This window comes from Podarcis cretensis, assembly GCF_951804945.1.
Source record: "Podarcis cretensis genome assembly, chromosome: 3".
NCBI lineage: Eukaryota > Metazoa > Chordata > Lepidosauria > Squamata > Lacertidae > Podarcis > Podarcis cretensis.
In genome coordinates, this window is record NC_137172.1 from 23004155 (window position 1) to 23011079 (window position 6925).

Consider the following 6925-nt stretch of genomic DNA (forward strand, 5'->3'; position numbering starts at 1 on the left):
TCAGTTTTATTGCAGTGTTTTAAGTAATGGAAACAGAAGCGTTGCATGGAAGTTAGAAAAATGCTTATATTAAAGGGAAGTGTGTGTGAAATCACATACCCTAGGGAAAACAACATGTAAAAATGCACTGTAATATCGGAAAGATCATCTCCTTCCCTGAAGATCTTCCTGGGGGTTAAGATCAGCAAAGGTACCTAATCTTGGTAGTTCCATCTCTGTCAGAAGTTGGGTGGCGGCCCAGCAGAGGGCATTCTCTGTGGCAGCCCCTAAGTTGTGGAATTCCCTCTTAGCATAAATGTACAGGTTGGACAAAATGACCCTCAAGGTCCATTCCAACTCTACAGTTTGATGATTCTATGACACAGCTCTTTACCCTGGTCTTTTGACACCTGAGATGTGTGTTTTCAGGATCCACCCTATTCCTGTGACTGTACTGTGTTTTTTGAGAGGTAGTTTGTCCACCTTTGGTCCCCACCCTGCACTCAACTCTCACCTGTGACTCAAAGGAGCTGTCAGCATGCAACAGCAGCCACACACCAGGAAACGGCTTTGACTGGCCGGCTAAACCAGGTGAGGGTAGCTGATGAGTCTCAAACCTTTGGTGAGTTAGGGACACACAGACACTGGATGCAGAGAAAGGCTCCGGCAGACTGAGTGGAAGAGACCTACAGTGGGTCCAATGGTCAAGAAGATGGTTTCTGCACATGCTGTAGAGGGAATTGAGAGGCAGATGGGGCTCGTCCACCTGGGAAGGTGACCCATCTAGGAGAAGGCAAACTCTGATCCTAAATCTCCACTGCCTTGCAAGATATCTTCAGGAGAAGAAAAGGTTAAGGAGTAAACCCTACACAAATCCAGAGTGGAGTCTCTAAGATGGTTGGATAGCATCTTGTACGCCTCCTTCTGCCGCTAATGCAATGGAGGTACACTCCATTGTCTCTCGAGATGGACGGATGCCAACAAGAATTCTGTTTTTAACTGTTTTTTAATTTTTAGTTTCCTGTATCCTGCTCTGGGACCTGCTACTGAAGGGGATGTAATTAATTTAATAGTAATATTTTATGAAATAAATAATTGTATCCAAGGAGATGCCTTTCAAAAATATGTATAGGGGGAGAAGTGCTGGTGAATTTTTGTGAGGCCTGAAAAAAAAGAGATACTGAATATGGCAACTTTTTCTTAAGAATGGGAAAATTGGAAACAGGGAGAATGTGAAATTGGCAGATTTGTCCATCTCTAGGTCTTATTCATGCCATTTTTTCTGCTGTCTTTTTAGCACGGAGATAATCTCTGTTAGCACAAGAATTAGCTGGGGCAGCACAGCCTGACTCTCTCTCTCTCTCTCTCTCTCTCTCTCTCTCTCTCTCTCTCTGTGTGTGTGTGTGTGTGCACAACTACAGACTTTTATCATATTACAGTTTCCCTCCAGATCGTTTGGCCCCTCCAATGGGTGTGGGTTGATTAAATTAATTAGGGTGTGTGCAAATATCCTCTGCAGTTTTATTTCCTGAGGCAGAAAAGAGCTTATCTTTAGTCTTCCATGAAACCAAAGAGGAAAGGGGAGGTAGCCAATGGAGGAGCTTGTTCACACTAATGCACCAAAAGACGTTGGCATTTGTTTTTCTCAATTAGAGGTGACTTGAAAGGGGAAATGGGGGGGGGGGGTTTCGGCAGAGAAGGAAGGAAAAAGAAAGACGGTTGCTTATGAAAAGGGAATAAAGCACACCCAAAATGCAGTTGGAGCAACAGGCTCTCTCTTCTTGCTTCCCTGGTTCCACTATGTTATCGTTCTCATCTCATCAGTATCGGGTCTGCTGCCTGTTATTCATACAAATAAGGAAGGCAGCGTTCGGTGCTAAAGGCAAGGTTGAAAGGAAGAGGCACCAAAGGATGAAGTAATTCAGCAATGAGGCCAGAGAAATCCCAGTACAAAGTCGATGTAACAGCAAAATCAGACAAGGTTAATTGGAGTCTAAGCCCAATCAGCAAAATGAAGCTTTTCCAAGTTTTGCTCACAATGAGGTAATGAGTCTGCCTTATAACCTGAGATCACAGAGAACGTGTTCATCACTGCCTGCACCATAGTCCCATAAACATTTGCTTTAAAGCGGAAATAAATTTTCTGAAATACTCTCCATAGATTTTGATGGATACAATTCAAATATTTCTTGAACATTCGTTACACAGTTGATATTTCCATTTGATAGTCGATAGCTGGTATGTGGCATGGTTCTGAAAGATGCCACACAACATTCTTTTAAATGTTTACTTATATCTGAGCTGGCATTCAGTGGTATTTAATAGCGGACATGAAACAGTGAGTAGTATTCTCCTTTATTTCTCAGAGAACCTGCAATGCCATATTATTATACTTAACAGCTGACATGCAATGGCATTTAATATTTACCTGTTACCGAATGAACTGATAGATGGCTTCAGTTCTGTTTGGATTTTTGAAAAGCAAAGCCTTCTTCTGGCATAAGATACTGAGGTCCCATCTTCACTATACTTTCAAAGCATTATCAAACCAACATTCATGGCTTCCCTCAAAGAATCCTGGGAACTATAGTTTGTTAAGGGTGTTGAGAGTTGTTAAAGGTAAAGGTAAAGGTAAAGGAACCCCTGACCATTAGGTCCAGTTGTGACCGACTCTGGGGATGTGGTGCTCATCTTGCTTTACTGGCTGGCGTACAGCTTCCGGGTCATGTGGCCAGCATGACTAAGCCGCTTCTGGCAAACCAGAGCAGCGCACGGAAACACAGTTTACCTTCCCGCCAGAGCGGTACCTATTTATCTACTTGCACTTTGACGTGCTTTTGAACTGCTAGGTGGCAGGAGCAGGGACCGAGCAACGGGAGCTCACCCCGTCGCAGGGATTCGAACCACCGACCTTCTGATCGGCAAGTCCTAGGCTCTGTGGTTTAACTCACAGCGCCACCCGTGTCTCATTGTGAGAGTTGTTAGGTAAAGGTACCCCTGCCCGTACGGGCCAGTCTTGCCAGACTGTAGGGTTGTGCACTCATCTCACTCTATAGGCCGGGAGCCAGCGCTGTCTGCAGACACTTCCGGGTCACGTGGCCAGCGTGACAAGCTGCATCTGGCGAGCCAGCGCAGCACACGGAACGCCGTTTACCTTCCTGCTGGTAAGCGTCCCTATTTATCTACTTGCACCCGGAGGTGCTTTCGAACTGCTAGGTTGGCAGGCGCTGGGACCGAACGACGGGAGCGCACCTCGCCGCGGGGATTCGAACCGCCGACCATGCGATCGGCAAGTCCTAGGCGCTGAGGTTTTACCCACAGCCCCACCCGTTGTTAGGAGACCCCATATTCTCCTAACAGAGCTACAATTTCCCATCTGAGTTACAACAATACCCCATAAAGAGGGCTTGATTGTTAGACCATTCACGAGGTTGATGTTCATGGATCAGAAGCACGTCCCACCCCCCCAGCGTCTGGAACCCATTTGACCAAATTCCACTGCGCATTGAGGGAAATTCAGATGGCCGATGTGTATTTCTCTCCAGTTTACCTGGGCATTGGAATAAATAGCTGAAACAAATCCAAACTGACACATAGCAGAGGCTTGACAACCATATGTCAGGAGTGCTCTGATGGTGTTTCCTGCTTGGCAGGGGGTTGGACTCGATGGCCCTTGTGGTCTCTTCCAACTCTATGATTCTATGATTCTATGATCTCTGGGAAATCTATGATTGAGAGTGAAGCATACCATTTTGGGAGGGGGGTTGGACATACAAAGGTGCTAAAGAAAGCTATGGCTTGCTACTGAGGTCCTATTCAGTCCTGAAATCATTGGCCCGTCTAATATATTTAAAGCTTCCGGTTTGCAGTATAAGCCAATATTTATATATAAAACTAAAATATCCCTCCCTGCAAATATTAATCCATAAAATTTGCTCACTTTCCAAGTATCCAGGCAGCTGTTCCGATCTATGCATTGACAAAGACAGGGGAATTTAAAAACCTGGGGCTCAAACAGAAACTAAAATGGGTATTTGACAGAGAGTCTGGTGATTTTTTCTTTAGAGACCTCTTAATGAATGTTTTACAGCAGAACTCCCATGCATGCGAGGAGAACTTGCATCTAAAGCCATAGCTGCTTGCATTAACTTTCCATTTCAGCTTCATGACTACAACGTGCGTGCAAATGAATGCTAAGGTTGCCACATTTCAAACAGTGAAGATATGGAGAAAAAGGATGTTGAGCTTTTTTTTTTGCAAAGTTGTTGAGCTTCCCCCCCGGACATTTGGCTGATTTCCGCCCGGACACTGCTGATGAATGCGGTATTCCGGGTTCATAAGAAAGAATTAAGAATATAGGAAGCTGCCATATACTGAGTCAGAACATTGGTCTATCTTCCTCAGTATGGTCTACACTGACTGGCAGCAGCAGCCCAGGCTTTCAGGCAGGAGTTTCTCCCAGCCCTCCTAGGAGATACCAGGGATTGAACCTAGGACAGGCACCCCCAAACTCGGCCCTCCAGATGTTTTGGGACTACAACTCCCATCATCCCTAGCTAACAGGACCAGTGGTCAGGGATGATGGGAATTGTAATCTCAAAACATCTGGAGGGCTGAGTTTGGGGATGCCTGACGTAGGACCTAGATGCTCTACCACTGAACTACAGCCCTACTTCTGCATCTTACGGCTCCCCTGAGCCTGCTGATATTTCCCTGGCGGGTGGGTGTGCCTGGTGCTCTTTTGGCTATGTAAGCAACAGCATGTCTAAGCATCAGAAATAGAGGGAATGATGATGCCAGAGACCAACACTAAATGAGGGTTGCCATATTTCAAGAAGTAAAAACCACGACATGCCAAAAATCGTTGAGCTGCTTCACCCCCCTTTATTTTACAAAAATGCCAAAAAAATGTGATTTTCCGATTGACTTGCCTAAGATCCAGGACAAAGTGCCGCCTTTTGGAAATTCAATTCCGCCTTTGAAATCCCAGGAATGTCCAGGAAAATCCAGATGTATGGCAGCCCTACTCTATTATATGGTATTTGTTTGCAGTTTAGATAGAATCGTGGAACTGCAGCGTTAGAAGGGATCCTGAGGGTCATCTAGTCCAACCCCCTGCAATGCAGAAATTGCAACAAGGCAGGAGTCCAGTGGGTCAGGTGCTGATTCCCTACACTGCCACCTGCTGGTGGAAGGATGGGCAGGCAGAAGCATGAAAAGGATGCAGCGAGTTCCCTATGAAGAAAGGTTTCTTCTACATTGGGGGCTTTTCCGCCGAGAGAAAAGGCGAATCAGAGGAGTCATGATGGAATCGTGCATTGTGTGGAGAATGTGGATACAGAAGTTCTTTCCCTCTCTCATAAGTTCTCTGGGTGGTTTACGGAGACATGAAAATACACAAACACATTCCAAACCAGAAACAGTAAAGCACTAAACCATTTTTTACACAACAGCAAACAGGAAAAACCCCAACAACAACCCAAAACCAGCATGCTATGAGCACAACAGCAAAAATAATTTAAAACCAGGACAGGAGGAAACATTGTGAAAAGAGCAATATGTACTGTATTTCTTACTTACGATACCGACAGCATTTGTAACTGACTCACCAGCCCCTAATGCGGGCCCCCACATCCAATTAAACCAAGACAGTCCTTGCCTGCAGACTTGTCTGAATGTCTGAACCAAACCCCTGTAGAGAAACACCTGGAAAGCCTAGTAAAAAAACACCCAAAATGGCATGGATGTGTGCGAATGATGTCACTGAATACCACAGTGGGAGCTTTGTGGTGTTTTCAGAGAGATGATTTGAAACCCCAAAGCATTCTGCTGAAGAACAATTCTTTCGGCCTGAGAAGGCAGCATGGAACGGCGGAAAGAGGAACCGAGGGCAGATTTAAAGCTCCATTTAGTGTCGGTCATGCCAGAATCATGTTTCACAAGCACATCTTAATGACTAGACACATGGGCCTGTTTGTTTAACTGCGCTGGGCTTTTGAGGCTTCCCACGTGAATCATCTGTCCACGGGCAGCCACGTGACCTGCCAGGGACCGACAGCTTGGTGCATATAGGAATCCTTGGCCGAGTGTCAGGCATGCGTAAATGAGAGGCATTAAACACACCCAGCTGCAAAGCCATCCTTCGCCCAACACAGTGCAGTCATTTGTAATCGTCTCTGTGTGTACAGAACACTTTGTGCGGTTTAGTCAACTCCAGCTTCTTCACGATGCAGGTTTGGACCCCATATGCTTTGATTTGGAAGCCTGAGCCTCCCTCCTGGCCTGGCCTCGGACAGGCGTTACTCCTCATATTTGTCTAATTTGGACCATTTATTTTTTCCTTTTTTATGTAAACATCTTCTGCAACGGGTTAAAGCCAAACAGAGCAAGGACATCAGAGGAAAAATAACAGGAGGAGGAAGAAATAATATAATTTACTATCAACTGGGCTGCTTCCCTTCATACTTAAGAGTCAGCAGTAAACAGCTTTTGACAGGCGGGGGAGATTTTTTTTAGCAATATTCCCCTTCAAAAGTAAGCACTTTTCTGAGGTGGATGTACGTGAATATCAACATTTATGTGGCAGTTTGTTGCCTGGCTAAATATTTAAATACATATTGGGCAGGCTGGACATCAAAGCGAAAGTTTGCTGCTGTATCCCGTCTGGGTGTACAAACTTGCACATGAAGGCGAAAAGGCGCTGGCAGTGCGACACTGGAATTAGTGTGAGCAAATGGCTCTGTGGAAATCAGCCACATTTGCAAAGTTAGGCAAGGTCAAGAGATCCCTTGTCACCACCTAGATCCTACACCCGGTCCTTAGGCCTAAGATCTGAATGTGGCCCTCTAGACCTCTCTTATCTGGCCCCCAGGGATCTCTGCAGGCCACTCCACCCCCCTCCCCAGTCAACCCTTCTACTGGCCTGGCTTTACAGCCTCCTTGGATG